Consider the following 19,387-nt stretch of genomic DNA (forward strand, 5'->3'; position numbering starts at 1 on the left):
TTGTTATCTGGGAAACGGCTTAATTGTTGATTTAGGAATACACAGTGGAAAAAGTACTACCAATATTTCTTAGAGGTATGCTGTCTACCTGATCATCACCCCCACTGATATGCTCATAAAAGCATTTCTTACAATCTTATTGTCTTTAGTATTTTTAACACGTTAATATTTGGGTATGGAGGGAAGCATTTCTCCTAAGCAGAGAGCTAGATTTTGAAGAAAGTCAAAGATGAAATAATATTAACGTTGGTTCTCAGTAAGCCACCTCGTTAAAAAACTGTTCCACCGTGTACCATTTAAAATATTTCAGTAAGGATTTACTTACCTGGGAATATTCAAAGTCAGTGATGGGGGCTATGCTCTTGATATAGTCTGATCGAAACTGGTTTTCTGGGTTGGCCAGTGGAACTGGGGGAATTATAGTACTCATCGCCGAAACAATCGTCTAAAGTGGAGTGAAGGAAAAAGAATCATGGATAAATAAACCATTTAGGCTCCATGTGTGGTAATCTAGTGCATAATTTCTGTCTACGCAGTTTGAGGGAGCAGAGGGTGCAACCTTACTACTGAACAAATATTTTTAAAAATTCCTGGGATTTCCCTGGCAGTCCAGTGGCTTCCACTGCAGGGCGCACGGGTTCAATCCCTGGTCGGGGAACTAAGATCCTGCATGCTGCGTGGCAAGGCCAAAAAAAAAAAAAAAAATTCCTTACCACAATAGCATCCTTAACGTTTTTCCGGATGTCCAGAATTTTCTGTTTCTTCTCCCTGTATGAAAACAGAATGGCTATTAATTAACTTTACACATTGCCCCAAATCAATTGAGTGGGATTTTAAATTCCCAGCTGCAGGGGGTCTACAATGGTACTACCAGAGGTCAACATTAGCCCCAGGACAACAGTGCAAAGTTTTTTATGTGGAAAAGGAAAACATCCACCTTTACTGGTTTGGACTCTAAACAAACGTGCACACACCACAATCTCTAGCTCTAGACAACAACACAGGTTTTACATAACATGGCAAAATCATCATGACTATTGCATATAAACACTACAGGGCTACACCTGTAAATATATTTTATTTGAATCTATCCATATGTTGATTGAAATAGATGCAGACAAATGATATAGAGAGAAGTATATATAGACACATTGGTTAAGTGTGCTCAGCGCAATATCGATAATGCAGATCAATACCTCAAGAGTATTTAATAAATCATATATTGTTATTTTATTTTGATGTAGACACTACCAGAAGAAAGATTTGCCTAAATATGCCAAATTCAACAACTTACTTCTATGTCCGCCCCCCCTCCCCCAAAAGGTCGACTCAAAGATCAAATTAACTGTTTAGAGAAAACACTTTGGGGAGGCCGGGAAAGCAGTGACAAAATGTGCATGCAGTTGGGAAGCAAACCCGAAATCGGTCATTCCTTACTCGGGATTAAATCCATTGACGTGCAGGATCCTCATTTGTTTGACGATAGTGCTTTTCCCAGACTCACCAGCCCCTACAAACAAACAGAGAGAATGCTGTGATCTGTGGCCGAGGACCGTAGCCATCTCTCACGCCTACCGAGCCTGAACTAGTGTCCTGCCCCCACGCGGGCGTTTCCAGGTGCGCTCTTGCTATCTGCGGGGGCGCGGGCCTTGCCCGCCCGGCCCTCTCCGCGCTCCAGGCCGTGCGCCCCGGGCCGTGCGCTCCGCTCGGGCCGGGCGCCGCCGCGCGCCCCCCGCCTTACCCAGTAGCAGCAGGCGGTGAGTCGCTTTGTAAGCCAGGCGCTCCTTCTGCAACTGCTTCTCGATCTTTTTGTTGGCCTCACGTCTTTCCTTTTCATCGACGCCCTGGTCTTCTGGCGTCTTGCTGTTGCCCAAACACCCCATGCCTGACCGCTTGCGTGGACGTCAGGTGCAGTTAGGAATTGCACAAAAGTAGAGAGTTGTAGTTTTGTGTGTGGATCCTGCGGCGGCCCCTCTTCCTCGCTGCTGAAAGAGATGCTCAGGTCTCTCGGTGTTTTCCGATCGGAACAGGCGTTTCTTCTCCCTCCCCCTCCCCGCCGCGAACTCTCGACTAAGAGGACACAAGGAAGACGCGCGGAGCCAACTACTTTTTAAAGACACTTGTTTAGAATTATCTGCTGGATAAACAGCAGTGAGCGGAGACGGGGCCAAGGGCGGCAGGACCGCCGGAGCCAGCTGGGTGGCGCTGGCCCTCCCCTCGCCCCGCGCCCGATGCGCTGCCCGGGGATACCCCGAGCAGGCACGCTCGGCCCGGTGCCCGGGCCCCGCCGGTGGCGGCCGAACGCGGCGCGGAGGGACGGAGCGCACCGGGTCCCCGCCAATAACTGCGAACACCCGCCGGCCACCCGCGCCCCATCCCGGGTCCGAGCCCCTAGGGCCTCTCCGCGGCGGGGTGGGGAGCCGGCTCGGGGGTGTCCAGGCCGCGGGTCCCGGGGTCTGGAGGGGTGGCGGCCGCCCTCGAAGGGCCCCCGCGGAGGCTCACCCGCTTGCGGTCCGGACGCGGCGCGCGGCTCCCTCGCAGCCCCAGCGGCACTAGGTCTGGGCGTGCGCTCCCGGATCCCGCGCCGCCTCCGGCTCCCAGCGCGCGAGGCCTCGCGCATGATCATGCATATTCTATCAGGGGGAGGGTCCGTGCCGGGCTCGGGCACCCCGCCTTCCCCCGTTACCGTTCTAGACGGTTCCAGCGCACCCACGCCGCCTCCCGCAGCCTCCTGTGTGCCTCTCGCCCCCGGCTCTCTGCGCGCTCTGAGCAGCTTTGCTACTTTTCTGGAAGACGCCGTGGCCCCGAGCCTGGCACCGCTGCCAGAACCAGTGAGGGCGGCTGCTGGTTTACACCTGTTGAGCGGGTGCCCGTCGCTCCCCATCCGCGCTGCTGGACGCGGGGGGCGCAGAGCCGTGACCGCGGAGGTCGCCTCCCGGTACGTCGCTGGTACCAGTTTCGGGTCTCCAGGCCAGGGGCCCTGACGCCGCCGTCAAGTCCCCACTCCCCTCCGGCTCCACCGTATTCCCTCGCGGTCATCGCGCCTGGCCTCCTGCACGGACCGCGGTCTCCGCCGCCCCTGCCCCTGTGCCCTGGGCCCCGCGGGCCTCACCCGCCTCCCCGCTCTCTTCTCCTCCCTTCTCTACGGATTGTTCCGTCGGGCGGCCAAACACGTTCAACTCCGTCCCATTTGACGGCCCATCCTACAGCCTCAGGCCCTGCGTCAGCCCCGCCGTGTCCTCCTGCCCACAGACCGGCTCCGAGTTAAAACCGGAATCTGACTCCCTTTGCCATTCCCCACCTCCCATTCACGCCTCAGGTCCCGGCACCTGGCTTCGGCCCACCTGCTTCACTGAAATACTCTCACGGGGTCATCAGTGGACCCCCGGGGTCAAACTTCATCCAGGAACTGTGGTCTTTACCTTCTCTGACCCTCCTGGAGTCTCTCCGGTCCTTCGGCTTCCCCGACGTGGCCTTTGGATTTCCCGCCCACTCTCCACCTGGAGAGGAGGCTCAGACCCAGCACAGCCCTTGTCCCCTTAATGCCCTGCCCTCGGGGGCTGACTGCCTCCCCCATCCTCTGCACACGCGGCTCTGACGACGGCCACACAAGACCTCCAGCCCAGCCCACCCTCCTGACCACCAGTGCGGCAAGCACACCTCCACCTCCGTGCCTCCAGGATCTCCTCCCCGTGCCCACCCACACCTCCAGCGCGCTCCTCTCTCTCTCTGTGAATAAGGCCACTGATTTTCCCAACCAGAACATGGCAGTCATTCCTGACTCCTTTCCCTTCTTGCAAACCCAGTTACCGTATTCCTTTGGGTCCGTTTCCTAAACATCGTTCCTGTTCTTTCTACCCCATCTGCCGTTGCCATGGTCACTGTCCAGGCTGGATGTCACAAGTGGCCTCCTGCTCACACATTGCGGCACACCTGCACAGTGCTGCCACAGTGACAATGCAAATCTCACCACATCACTGTCCCCACCACTGCCAAGCCCCCAGCCACGGTCCATCAAGACTGGGTCCGTGTAAACTCCTCAGCTTCAGCTCTCATGTCCCCCCTTCCTGGCGCTGCCCCAGCCCCCCTTTGACCCCTTGCACATGGACACCCCAGTGCATGGCGTGGGTGCATGCGCTGCTTCACTCTCTGGGAGACGTGTGGCCCCTTCTTCACTTGACCAACTCTTAGTCACCCTTCCTGCCTCACCACTGCTTCCACAGTCAGGGCCAGGCCCCCTTCTCTGTTCTCCAGTATCTCACAGCACGTACACTGTAATGGTTTGTTTGCTGCTCTTTCAAATGTCCACTGGACTCGAGACCCAGTGAGGGCCGGGGCGGAGCCTGCACTTCACACCTGCTGGACTGTGCCCAGTTCAGTGCCTGGCCCGGGGAGATGCCCCTTGAGTCTTTGTTTGATGGATGAACAAATTCACGAAGGCCAAAGATAACTCCCGCTCCAAGTGTGGGTTCTCATGAAAGGAATTTGACGATCAGATTTTAAATTCATAAAATACTTGTCCAGTTTAGTACTGTATCCAAATAAGAATACTCTTTAAAAAACAAAAGCAGTAGTGTCTCTTCTTGACACAGCAGAAGCAAACACGCAGTGCCATGCCATATTCTGAGCTGGATAAGTTTTAGCTTGTGGAGGGACACTGTTTAGCACTGTTGTGAGGCCTCACTCCTTGTGTTAACACAAGCATTCACCTACAGCAACATCCACATGGCCTGTTCGGTGGCTGACGGGGCAGTCGGAGGCGAGAACAGGTGTACAAAAATAGAGTGCGGTGGGATGTTTTAAAAGATTTGTCTCTTTTTTTAATGCCAAGGTTTCTATAAATTGTTAGCTGGAAGAAAAGGGGACAAAACAAATCCCACCAAACTTATAAAGGGAGAAAAAAGTTAGAACCTGGAACCCTGAAAACATAGCAAAAGGTTTTCACTTGTTCATATCTAGGAATTAGGGTTAAAATAACTCGTTTCTACGACTTATCCAGTGATTACTGGCCCTGGGCTAAATCCTTTCCCATGGAGCAATTTATTTAGTATTTGCAATAACCCTAAAAGGAACTACTGTGACCGTTATTTTACAGAATGTTAGAGGGTGCATAAGAGGTGTGTCTGGGATCTAAACCCTTGCAGCCTGGCTGCAGCGTCTGCACTGTAAGTGCACAGAACACTGCTAACCACTCCAAAACGTAAAAGCTACGTGCCTACACAGCGATGCAACCTTTCTGATGAGAAATGCCAAGCCCATCTTTACATAGTCTATTATCAGGTAGGAGCTCAAGACACTTTAAAAAAAAAAAAACCCCAGTCACCTGGCCTTTTCCTAGTCTGGTCTGGGAAACCGATCCTCATTTGAGTTTTGAACCCTGGGATCAGAATCCAGAATCCCTGCTGGCTCACCTGGAGCGCGGGAGCAGCGCTGTTGGGGAGCAGCCTGGAGCTGGCAGTGCCGGCATCTGTCGCTAGGCAACGGCAGCGCAGCATCAGCACCACTCGCGCGGCGCACACCCACCTACGGAGGCGAAGGGCCGCCGGCAGCGCGCTGCCAGCAGAGGGGGCGGCCGGGCGGGGGACGCCCTGGGCAGCAAGAAGGGTTGGGAAGGCACAAAGTTTGGGGCGAAAGGGCAAACGTAAAACAAAGTGGTGTTTTCCTGCTCTTGTTGATGTTTAAGACAAGGTGTCTCAGAAGTCTTAGTGCATTTGACTAAGTGCATTTGAATTATTTGAATTTCTTTTGTACTTAGTTTTGTGAATTTTGAATAACAATTTTGAAATCTGTTTTTGTTTGAGCCCCTCCGATTGAAGTTGGCAAATGTCGAAAAGATCACAGCTGTTCTCTGGTTAGCTGGACCCAAGTCCTCGTTGATAACAATGAGAACAAAATTTGTCTCCCGTTATAAGGAGGACCTCCGCAGAAATTTAATTAACAAGATGAAAAATTCAAAGGAACTGTTTCACATCACTACAGGCCTGGATCCAGGAGATGCTGAGCCAGTTTGAAAAGTGACTAGAATGCTGTCTGGCATGAGATAGCTGACATATTGAATTTAATTTTAAAAAAATCAAAGTTTTAAAACGTTAACTGGTCTAGCATTTTATACTGTAAGGGTTAAAACTGCACTCTAAGGCATTTGGAGCAGGTACATTGAAAGATTTTAAAGAAGAGGAACAAAGCAGAGTGGGAGAGCCGAACCCTCACTCAATGCAGTGACCAGGCCGAAACGAAAAGCCGCGCCCAGCTTTGTAAACAAACTTGGTGGAGCTGGAGCCGGGGCAGTGGAGTGGCCTGTGTGCACACGGCCCTCGTGCTGCTCCCTGTCATTTAACACCTTGCAGTTAGTTGTTTTCTCTCTTTCCTTTCTTAGTGTCTCGGTGGAAATGGTCTGCGTGGATTATTTTCATTCTCAGCAGCATTCTCACCCCACGACCTAATCACAACACACTTGAAAAATCTTGTGAATTTTTTTTACATTTTTAAATAGAAAAGTAGGGAAACGTTTGCAACATTCCCTTTCTGTACATAGCACTCTGCAACCAAATATTTTAGAATTTACTGAATTAATTTCTCTTTTCCCCCTACTCCTACAGCAAAGTAGTATTAAGGAGCTTTCAGGAGTGCCATCCATAAAGGGTAGGGATGCAGTCTTTTTAACTGATGGCTTAAAAAACCCAAATAGCAAATGAGTAGGAAAGGTAGGTTAACTGTCTTTGACTTCACCCTGTGTCCAAAAACCCAGGACTGAAATATCCTCATTGGAAGATGCCACTCAGTGCCGAAGACAGGGGTTTAGTTTTGGTGTGAAAACGCGAGGTGGTCACTGACTACATTAGAAAGTAGGATGGTGGTTACCAGGGAGTGGTGGACGGGGAGGGGGAGCCAATGTTTGATGGGGGTTGGAGTTTTAGTTTGGGAAGATGAAAAATTCTGGAGATGATGGAGGTGATGGTTGCACAACGAGAATGTACTTAACCGCCACTGAGCTGTGTGCTTAAAAATGGTTAAGATGGTCAATTATACGTTATGTATATTTAACCACAAAAAGACAAGAAAAAAATTTACATTTAGGGTCTTCATCGTGACCGTGGTTGAAGACAGAAATCCTTTTCGCCCGTGATTTCCCGCTATTCGTTTTCAGGCTTCCGATTACAGCTACGTGACTTTAATTCCTCCTTTACAAACATCTACTGCAGTTATAGTTCTGACCAGCAGGTGGCGATGCACACCCTGGAGTCAGAAGGGGGCTCCGGGGAGCCTGTAAAGCGGTGAGTTTCCATCATTCACTCACCGAAGAGCCTTTTTTGAATCCTACACACACGTAGCCTTGAGATTACAAGGACGAACTCGACCTTGTCCCTGATCGCAAGCAGTTTAATCGGCTAGGAGAGAGGAGCAGACGTGCAATCAAGTCCTCGGGATTCTGTAGAGATTACAGTGGGAGCACATAGGGGTGTGTAGTCAATTATACAAGTGAAGAAAAATGTCACTTCCTTCCTTAGAGCGATGTGTGTTAACCTTTGTAAGTCACCCTTCGTCTTATTTTTAAAAAGACACTGAAAGGTGCTCTGTTTCTAGTGGCTCATCTGATCAGATCATCGCAACAGCTACAAGATTATCCACACTTTGCAGAGAAGGCTGTTGGTCCGAAGGTTCCACAGGGGCCTGATGGGGGTGGAGCTCTGTCTGATCCCAAAGCCTGAGCCCTTTCCAGAAGGAACTCTGACTGGTGGGAAAAAAATCGCACCATTCTCTCTTCCAAAACGAGAAATCAAACAAGCCCACCTCCTTGCTAACACAGGCAGATTAATCTGCATATAATGACTGATGAATTAATTAACTCTTCACTCAGTTGCCTTAGCAACTGGTTTCTTTTAGAATTTGGCTCACAGAGTGTAAAGCAACAGTTTCCCTTGTAATAGAATGTCAACCTGTATATGAAATTAAACAGAACATGAACTTGCTCCATCATAGGTGGGAACTATGGGCCTTTCCCAGGAAGGTTGCACGGGCTCTTTCTGAAGCTCTCGGGCTGTGAACAAGGGAGACAAAGCCTAGGGATCGTCTGTATTTCCCGTTCGTGGTTTATTTGCTCATTAAGTAGGAACGGTTTGATGAATTTAGACGACAGATAAATTCAAGACTGAGGTTCAAAAGGGAGACTCTGAGTGCAAATCCCAAACCCTTAGGTGCATGAATGACAGGACGGGGCAGGTGGACAGGTGCATTGAGGTGGTTACTGAGAACCAGGATTTTCAGAGAGAAAGAGGACGGACAAACATGGAATGGCGAAACGCAAGGCACGCCCATGGGATGGACTGGAATGGTAGCGACCGGAATGAGCTCGTGATGTCTAGAGTATGTACGTATGTGTCTGTGATTATGTGCACTGTACACCTGTGCATGTGCCACACGCATCTATTCCCTCATTCTGTCTGCTGAAAAGACCCAGGCATTAGACACGCCAGTGGCGGTGAGCGCACCTAGTGCCCAGGCCTTGGTCTTCAGTATCACGCAACCCAGAGGAGCCAGGCCTCCTCAGAGAAACGGCAGATTCCGGGGTGGGGGCAGGGGAGCCACAGATAAATCTGGAACATTGTTATGCCAGAAAGTAGGAAAGTGCTTTCAAATGCTGGGGGCACCTCCCGAGAACACAAGACCAGACAGAAGGGCCTCCTATTTGGCCAAATCTGGGATGATTTCAGCACCAAGGTATTTAAGTACAGGAGTGACTTCTAAGCCACTGAACAATATAGAAATACCATGTGTCCATGCCAACAACAAAGAGATAAATAAAGGGGGGGAGAAGGGAACATAACATCAGTCATGGAGAAGTGAGAACCCCTCTCACTCATTTCTTGGTTCCTTTCCTTCCTACCTGCTGGCGAGCTGGATTTTGTTTGTGTGGAGTTTATCATCAGTCTCCCCGAGTATTTATGCAGTGCTGATGGCACGGCCGGTGTTGCCCCAAGGAGTCACGACTCACGCTGTCCGGCTGTGGGTTCTGTTAGGGATGCTTCTTTATCCCCAGGACGGCCGGAAGTCAAAGCTGTCAGCAGGACAGGGATGGGGCAAATTTTACGTGGAGAGTTGATTACAGGCCGGACAAAACTAGAACCGGTGGTCGTCAGGAGGTGGGGTGCCCTCCTTGGGACAGAGATGGCGGGAACAGTCGTGCAGAATGGACAGGTGCATGACCTGTCCGGGGATGTACAGCATCACACAGGCACACAGAACAATTATTCCCAGGAGAGAAAAGGGGCCACACAAAGGAGGCGCCGCTTTAACCGCCACTGGGGGATGCTGCCGCTTGCAGGTGTGTGCAGGTGTGCGCAGGTAAGGGCCCTGTCGGTGGGGTCCCCCCCTCCAGGGCCCGCTCTGCCACTGGCAGGGCATCCTTCGCTTTCACCTCTCGCCCAGCACCACCACTCACACCTGGGAGCTCAGTACAAGCCGGTTTCCCCGCTACCCGCCCGGCGGCCAGTGCGGACCGCGGTCCGGGAGCAGCTGCTGCCCATCCATCGGACTTCCCGCGCCGCAGCGCCACCTGGCGACCGCCACAGGAACGACCGGCCGCGCGCACCTGCCTCGCCTCGAGAGGCCCTGGGTCCCCACAGCCCGGCCCCAACTTCGCTTCCTTCCCGGCTCCTTTTCTCCTTTTCTGTTTCTCCTTTTCTGTTCTCACGTGTCAGTTAGTCAAAACTCACAACGCGCCTATTTCAAAATACACAACCTCCCCTACCCATCCCTTCCCTCCCTCCCCTCTTCCTAAGGCCGCTGTTTCCCACCCCCCCACCATGTCCCTGTATTTCTGTGTTACTGCTGTTAAATTATCCTGTTCATCATAAACTATCGGGTTCTGCTGATTTCACATCTACGTTGATAAAACAGGGTTTCAAAGTACATTGACATCTTAGAAAATTTCACATACCCACCCCTCCATAAATACGTAAATGTTGGTAAGGTCCATATCTAGAAACTTGGAATTAGACTATGGATATTGCAAGGCAATTGTACAAGGCAATTAAAAGTATAAAAATAGAGGCAAAACTTGACATTATTCACTATTGAACAGATATTCTGCAGGTTAGGGCATAAGGTGCAGAGTTACACGTGGTTAAGAACAAAAGGTTCCAGCAGACAGAATATTTAAGAAACCACTACAACGCAACAGCAGAAAGACAAATAACCCAATTACGAAAGGAACAAAGTATTTGAACAGACATTTCTCAAAGGAATATGTACAAATGGCCAATCAGCGCACCCAAAGATGTGCAACATTAGTCATCAGAGAAATGCCAATCCAGACCACAGTGTATACCATTCCACGCCCACTAAGATGGCTGTAATAAAAACAAAGATGGACAATAACAGGTGTTGATGAGAACGTGGAAAAATTGGAACCCTCACATGTTGCCAGTGAAAATGTAAAGTGATTCAGCTGCTTTGGAAAACAGTCTGGCAGTTCATCAAAAAGTTAAACAGAGAGTTACCATATGACCAAGCCATTCCACTCCCAGATATGCACCCAAGAGAAATGAGAACATACGTCCAGACAATAACCTGTACACGAACATTCACGGCAGCATTAGTCATAATAGCTAAGAAGTGGAAACACACATTTTAGCTATTATATCTACCAACTGAAAGAACAGATAATAAGTAGCAGGTGGCAGATCCATATGGTGGCCTTTATTTGGCCATAAAAAGGAATGAAGTGCTGGTCCATGTTATATGGGTGAAAACATCCTGTCAAGTGAAAGAAGCCAGACACAGAAGACTACATATTGTGTGACTTTTTACACAAAACGTCCAGAACAGACAATTCCATAAAGAGAGAAAGTGGATCAGTGGTGGTCAGGGGTGGCAGGGGGAGGGGTGAGTGCTAAGCGGCAGGGAGCTTCTTTCTGGAAAGATGAAAGTGTTCTGGAATGAGGTAATGGTGATGGTTCCACGACCTTGTGAATACGCTAAAAATCTGCTGAGTTGTACAGTTTTTAAAAGGGTGAATTTCATGGTATGTGAATTATATTTCAATTAAGAAAAGAACAGATGGCAATCTTTCTGGGTTGGAATTAAAATGCACGGCAGGATTTCCGCGTTCTCATTTCTGTTTTGCCAACGATAATTTCCCATTTATTTTACGCCAGGTTCTGCCAGGTGGCGTGGAGGTTTAATAGATAAACCAAAGCGGACATGACTCCCATAGGATACAGTCTGATCATGGATTCCAGGTAAACTTATGAATGTCCACAGCAGAAGGAAAGGTATTCTAAGGGAGTTACATATAAAATGAGCAGACATTTCCAACAGAGGGGATCAGGAAAGGCTTGGAAGAGGAGGTAACACCCGAGATGACCTTTGAAAATGGGGGAGGGGATTCCAGGGGCAGAGGACCAAGGGAAGCCAAGGAGCCAGCGAGCAGGTGGCATAGATACTTTGGTGTGGTGGGTCCACCTGTGTGTAGAGGGGAGTGAGCCACAAGAAATGGGGGAAGGGGGACAAAGGGTACAAACTCCCAGTTGTAAAATAAATACGTCCTGGGGATGGAGTGTACAGCACGGTGACTACAGTTAACAATACTGTATCGTGTACTTGAAGGTTGCTAAGAAAGTAGATCTTAAAAGTCCTCATCACACATAATTTTTTGGGTGACTATGTGTGGTGACAGATGTTAACTAGATTTATTGTGATCATTTCACAATATAGACATATACTGAATCATTTCGTTGTACTGAAACTAATATAATGTTTTCTGTCAACAGTATCTCGATTAAGAAATACTAAAACAAAGTAACCTCCTAAAAAAAAAGAAAAAAAAGTTTGCCACTTGACCCTGTGGTCTTGGTCTAGAGCCTCGGTCAACCCTACAGTCCCCACCTGCTGGGGTGCAGCGGGGGTGGGAACGAGGGGATAGGGCGCCTGCCAGGCCAGCGCTTACACTTGCCTGTCACCATCTGACCTAAACCTGACATTCACGCCTTTACTGAAAAACATGCCTTCAGGCACGTGCAGGACACTGGAGACGCAGAAGGAAACGCGAAGGATGAGGTCTCTGGCCCCAAGAGGTTACTGGCGTCAACGCTAAGCAAACACATGAATGAAAATGTAATTCAAAATGGGGTAAGTTCTGTGAAGGAAAGAGCTGCCCAGGGAGAAAAAATGGGCATCAAATAAGGCTTCTCAACAGAGAGAGTAACAACAAAGGCAAGATGTGAAGCTAAGATGCATTCATGCAGGTGCAAGAAAGGGGACCCGTTCTCCAGGCAAAGGGAGCAGTGGGGGGGGGGCAGAAATGGCAGGGACAGAGGGACAGAGATAGTGTGACGTGCCCTGAAGGGGCGGTGCTCGGTGATATTTCACACACACAGATACACACACACGTACACACAGAGACACACAGACACATAGACATGCACACACACAGTCACACACACACACACAAACATGCACAGACACACACACACAGAGACGCACACACAGACACATGCACACACAGAGACACACAGACACACGCACACAGACATGCACACACACAAACACGCACATACACACACACAGAGACGCACACACAGACACATGCACACACAGAGACATGCACACTCAGACACACCCACAGACACAGACACACACATACATACACACAGACACACAGAGACATACACACACATGCGCGCGCGATGGCAGACGCGTGGTCAGGTCCTGAAGGGCCTCAGAACAGCCTGACGTTAGGTGGGGAATCTCGTTCTCTCTCACGTCTCAGGAGAAAACGCTCCGTCTCTCCGCACTAGAGGACGTGAACCTTCCAGCCCACAAACGTCACATCCTGGGTGTCATTTCCAGGATTTTAGAAATATGGCTTAAATATTGTATTTGCTGCCAAACACCAAATTATCAGTACAAAGACCAAAGAGCAAATCAAAACTCTGATGCCTGATCTCTCTTCCCTACTAGTGGTTCTGACGTTTCTTGTTGAGATTTCATCTGCTCCCTGGTCCACCCCTACCAGTGTTTAAACCTCAGGACTTTAAGTGATGCCTTATGGTTTCTCCCAAGAGAGGAGAAATCCCTGTCCCTTACCCGTGGGCTCCCAAGGAAACAACTTGCCTTCGAAATGCCTAAGAGTCTTTAGCTTGCAATAGTGCTTGGGATTATACATCATAAAATGCACTGTCTAAGACAGGAATCCAGGAATATTTTCATTTTCTTACAGTGATATAGCAAAAATCTATGTTTCTGTCCATTTCATCACTGTAAGGAAACAGAAGAAATTATGAAGAAATCAATGTCTTTTTTCAAAGATTAATGGTGAAATTAAGTTTAGAAATAATTTTAGAAAATATTAAATGCATTTATCTTAAAATGCACCTTTGAGGTTTGGGACAAGAACAGATACCAGTTAGAAACAATGTTAAGCTCTCACTTGAGCTGTCCACCCAGAACTGTTACTAGAGCCCCTTTCCTCTGGGCTCCTGAGACTTTGTGAAGTTGGAGCTGCTGGTGAACACACAGAACCAAGACCCGGGACAGACAGAGCCTGGCTGACGCCTCCTCTGCCTCTAACTTAGGCTGTTTGAGCTGGAATTCTATCACAGTAGAAAGAGTCTGGATGAAAACAAGTTACTATGATTTCCCTACACAGTTGGCCCAGTGAATGGCTTCCTATCAGCCTTCTGCCTTTGAGTTTCAGCTTTACAACTTCAGTTTGGGGTCCTGTTTTACAGAAGGTAGGGGACAACAGAACAGAAAAGTAGCAAGGCAGCAGGGGACCCGGTAACAAAACAGTTTATAGTTTAATGATTTCCAGTGTGGATGTTCCCGTGACACCTGGCATCACCCAGGAGCTCAGTAAATGGCTAGAGAAGCAGTTAATCTGACCACAACCCCCCTTTCACTCTGACCACATGGCAGAGAGATTAGCTACACCACCCTTGCCCTCACTCACATACCACAGTCCCACTTCAGCGTCTGGTGTTTAATCTTTGGGATCATTAGAACACAGATCCTACAAATGGTAAGTAAGGATCTTTGTATTAAACATATTAAATTTAGGTATGGTGTAGCACAGCGGTCCCCAACCCTTTTGGGACCAGGGACCGGTTTCATGAAAGACAATTTTTCCGCGGATGGTGGGGGTGGGGTATGGTTCAGGCGGTAGTGAGAGCGATGGGAGCGGCAGACGAAGCTTCGCTTGCTAGCCCACCACTCACCTCCTGCTGGCAGCTCGGTTTGTAACAGGCTGAGACGGGTATGGGTCCATGGGCCTGGGGTTGGCGACCCCTGGTGTAGCAAGCCGTAATTTATTATCTCATTCTATAATTAGAATTGTCCCTCTTTTGAGTTTTGATCTATTAAAAAATCCTTTTAAAAACAGCAAACATTTATTAAGCCTCTACTATATACTAGGCACTATTTTTAAGGGCTTTATCTTTAAAAAAAAAGTAAAATTTAAATACATTGAAATGCATAGATCTTAAGCATACAGTTTGATAAGTTCTCACATGTTTACACCTGTGTAATCGCTGTCCCACTCAAGATACAGAACATTTCCATGACCCCAGAAAGGTGCTTCACGACTTTTTCCAGAAATCTGACCCCTGAAACTACTGTTCTGATTTCTATCACCATCGACTGGCTTGACCTCTTCTAGAATTCAGTATAAACAGAATCATAAGCAGATACTCTTTTGCACGTATACATAACACTCAAAAATCTCATCCATGTTGCTATGTTATCGATCAGTACTTTTTTATTGTTGAGTATTTCATTGTATGAATATACACAGTATGCTTATTCATTCTCTGGTTAGTGACACTTTGAGTTGTTCCCAGTTTTCCGCTATCTTGAATAAAGCAGATAGAAGCATTTTGTATAACTTCTTATAATAAATGCATATTTTCATTTTTCTGCTGTAAATTCCTAGGAGTGGTATTGCTGGGTCATAGGATGTATGTTTAACTTCATAGAAAACTACCCAGTAATTCTGGGAAGTGACTGTACAGTTGTCCTTGTGCCACCATCAGAGAGTGAGGCTTTGGCATCTAGATCAGGGCTCAGCAAACTTTGGTTTGCAGACTGTTTTTGCATAGTCTGTGAGCTAAGACTCCATAAGTGGTTGGGAAAAAAAAAAATCAAAGGAATAGTATTTCATGATTTAAAAATTTAAAAATTGGGCTTCCCTGGTGGCGCAGTGGTTGAGAGTCCGCCTGCCGATGCAGGGGACACGGGTTCGTGACCCGGTCCGGGAAGATCCCACATGCAGTGGAGAGGCTAAGCCCGTGAGCCATGGCCGCTGAGCCTGTGCGTCCGGAGCCTGTGCTCCTCAACGGGAGAGGCCACAACAGTGAGAGGCCCGTGTACTGCAAAAAAAAAAAAAAAAAAAAAAAAAAAAATTTAAAAATTACATGAAATTCAGATGTAAGCATTTATAAATACAGTCTTATTGGAGCACAGCCCCACTCTTGTGCTTATGTGTGGTCTACGGCTGCCTGCATGGCGCAGCAGAGCTGACTAGGTCCCATGGCCTACCCCTCATAGAGAGAGTCTGCTGACCCTGTTTCATATCCTGGTCAGCACTGGAACTGTGCGTCTGTAGGCCACCCTGGTAGGAAGGCCACCCTGGTAGGAGTGAACTGCTGTCTGTGGTTTTAATCTGCATTTCCTTGATGACCAATCATGCTGGCAGTGTACTGGTTTTTCACGTATCTTCTTTTGTGTACTGTCAGCTCCAAGTCATTTCCCCCCCTTTTTTTTGGCCACATCTTGTAGCTTGTGGTATCTTATTTCCCTGACCAGCGATCGAACCCAGGCCCCTGGCAGTGAGAGCTCGGAGTCCTAACCACTGGACCACTGGGGAATTCCCTGTTTGCCTGTTTTAATCGGCATCTTTTTATGTCAGTCTGTAGGATTCCTTTCTTTGTTCTGGAAACAAGTGCTCTGCAGGTGCAAGCTCTGGGGATGTTTTCTCCCAGTATGGGTGGGGCCCCGCTGGGCCAAGAAATCCTAGGAGGTGATTTATGATCCCATTTCACAGATGAGGAAAGCAAGTAACTAGATTTTTTGTTTTTTTTCTGAAGAGGAATATGAATACTTTCCTTTCCCAGCTGAGCTGGAATGTTTTTGTCTAAACCCTGGTTATTATGCTCCGGGCCTTCCCTGCCCATCCAAGCTCATTATTGTGCTCAAGCCCAAATGGGAGCAGTTTCTTCCAAGAAAACACCACCCACCAGAGGGGGAAGTGGGTCTGAGTATTAAATAAACATCCTCCATTAGGGCGCAGGGAAGTGCATCAGACCAACTGCGTCTCTGCCCGCCTTTCAGGCCAGACAGCACCGATCTATGGATAGCTGGAGTGCAGGACGCTGTTACGTTAAATTAAGAAATGATTCTAAAGTAAAGTACCAGGTACTTTAGAGCTTTTGAGAGAGAGAATTACATAACCATCCTTCCTGGCCCAGGAGGGAAGGACGGACAGAAAACGGCCATCTCCCCCTGGGTTTTGCTGCTTCTTTCCAGCGCATGGAATTTCCTTATACATGAAAAGCTCTAATAGCCAAATGAAAGGGCCCAACCTCACCTTCCAGAGGGACACCATGAAGGCTGATGGGGCGTTGTGACTAGACTGTGGATGCAGCTGGCGTGGGGCAGGTGCTGGGTTTCAATGGTGGAAAATATGCTGGGCGTTTTGCTGTGCATTTGCTCCAAGTGCAACCTTAATACACCGTTTTCCGACAAACCCCTCAAAATGGAAAAAAAGAATCCCTGGTCCCCTTTAAAAACAAATCTATTCTATGAGTGTACTTTGATCTTTCGGTGACCTCCATGGAGCCTCCCTTCCTCCAGGCCCTGCTCCGTCCCGCCAGCAGACTGGGCGTGATGGCGCTGGAGCCCTTGTCTCTGCACTAGGCCACAGGGATGCCTCTCTGCTGACCCTCCTGGGCAGGAGCTGAACTCACAGGTGGGTGGCCCGAAACACGGCCCAACATCCTTCTGAACACAGGCCATCCCCACATCAAATGACGATTAACTCCAACTTACACCCTCCTGGGCTGTGCTTCCTTCTAGGGAGAGGTGTGGGTTCAGGGTCCGTCCACACTGGCCTTGGAGGTCCACGGCCCCACCTGCTCGTTCTCACTGCACCATCCCTTGGGCCACATCTGCTTCCTGAGTCTTGCTCCACTGATTTGAAACGGGGAGCTTTGTGTCTGCAGGATGCTGGTGATAGTTTATACAACAGAGTGATATAGAAGCTGTGGCTGCATCTTCTCCCTGGGCTGTAAGGATGTGTTGTGCATGTGAGTTTGGAAAAGCCAAGGCACAGCCAGAGCATCTGGAATTTCTCCTGACTTTAAAAGCCATGGGACGACAGGAGGCTGGGGCAGGACAAGGCAGCAAACTGAAAGTGAGGCGTCCTGGGGGTCCATGCAGCTCAAGTCCACAGCACAACTCAAGAAAAGAGACATTTATCTGAAAAAAAGTGATCAAAACCTCCCAGTGGAGAACATTCTGTTTTTCTGTGACTGTACCAAGTACTTCCTCTTAGAGACACAGACAGAGGTCAAGCCAGCGTTCTGGTTTCTACCAACAGCCAAGTACAAGAGAAAGGCAGCAAGTGTCCCACAGAGACTGCTTCCATCTCGAGAGATGTATTCCTGGCAGAGAAAGACCAAATACACAGGAAAACAACAGGAAATAATAGAAGGAAACAAAAAACATGAATCTTAACCACAGTTGGCCATTTTCAATTTGCATAATTATCTGGAAAAAATGATAATATCAAATGAATACTTTTCCAATCAGAATGTAGTGAACAAGAATTTACGTCATAGTCAACAAAAGAGGCGGAAGAACAATCAATGGCATCTACTGTCATGACTGTGTCATGACCCTATGAGCTCAGCTTGAAGGATGGGGAACCTGGCTTCGCTTGCTGTGTGTTCAGACAGATTACATATTTTGATCCCACACCCAGTCTCATCAACTGCGTTTTGCTGGTGTTGACCTGGGGCTGCTGCCCCTACAGCCCAGTGCTCGGCCTGCGGAAATGTCCCTTTAGCTTGGGAGACATCCGACCGAGGTGAGACTTGGTGGCCTGTGGGCCACAGCAGGCACACAGATTGTGTTTTATCAATTTGAGCCAATGGTTAAAAATAAGGAGGTTTCAGATGAAAATGAGCATTTCCCTCTTATTCTGGAAATTCAAGACCCGGCAACAGTGGGCCTGCATTCTCACAAGGAGACAGTGGGATGAAGCTAGGATGCACTGTCCCTGTTAGACCGACACCTGGTCTGGACTAAATGTCACCTTGACAGGACAGTTTGTGTTGCACCCTTGCTGTCACTGGTGGGAAGATCCACGACACTTTCCCCCCAAAGTGTGAGTCACCTGACTATGCATCACGTCATATATGATCCTGACACACAAGGCTGAGGCAGTGTCTTTAAAGGGACAGTCTCTCAACATGTGATAAGAAACTGCTCACTGTTCAAGTCTTTAGATCTCACCTCGCAGGACCCTTTCACAGAATCGTTAACTTTACAATTTTTTCTATATATTGAGCATCTTCTGCTCCACATATCCTTTTAGACACTTCTGTCCGGCTGCATAATCACATTAAAACAACGGTACAGTGCCCGAACTGTAGACCTTAGTTGTTTTTCTCTTATTTTTTGAGACCACAATTCTCTCCTTTTTGAGTTATTTTAATTTGGTGCATTAAAAGAAATTTGGCTGGAGTAATTTCTGATTTCTTTCCAGAAGAATATGTGGTCGAGGATGTACTTTGAGCAATTGTATGTCTGGAAATCTATTTTCCCCTCACACTCACACACACACACACACACACACACACACACACACAGTGGTTTAACGAGGTACCAGGTTCTAGGATCACTGTTCTGTATTTTCAGACCCCTGGAAACATTGTTCTGCCCTGTTCCAGAAGTTAGCACTGTAGATAACTCTGCTTCTGATGTGTCCTCTTCCCTTTTCAGGTAACCTGATCACTTCTATATTTTTTGTTCTTTGTTACTTCAAAAAAAGTCCCTTTATGTTAGAATTCAGATATTTCACCGGATACAGCAGCTAGGTTTGTGCTGTTTTAGTCATTCATTCTTGCAATGGTGAGCCCTTTCAAAACCGAAGGCTTAGTTGTTCCCGAGATCTTAAAGAAAAGTCTCACTCATTTATAAGCAGGGAGCTTCCTCCATCGTGGGCCGGGTTCTTTCTTTGTGCCCAAGAGGGCACAGAACTCAACAATTATTCTTCCTTATAGGTCACAAAATTGGGGTCAGAAGCCCACGTCTTGCTTTTTTTCCCCCTAAACTTTATTTTTTTTAAATTTATTTATTTATTTATGGCTGTGTTGGGTCTTCGTTCTTG

Source organism: Delphinapterus leucas, chromosome 14, assembly GCF_059928025.1.
Source record: "Delphinapterus leucas isolate spDelLeu-1000000601 "Yukka" chromosome 14, BTC_Dleu_Yukka2, whole genome shotgun sequence".
NCBI lineage: Eukaryota > Metazoa > Chordata > Mammalia > Artiodactyla > Monodontidae > Delphinapterus > Delphinapterus leucas.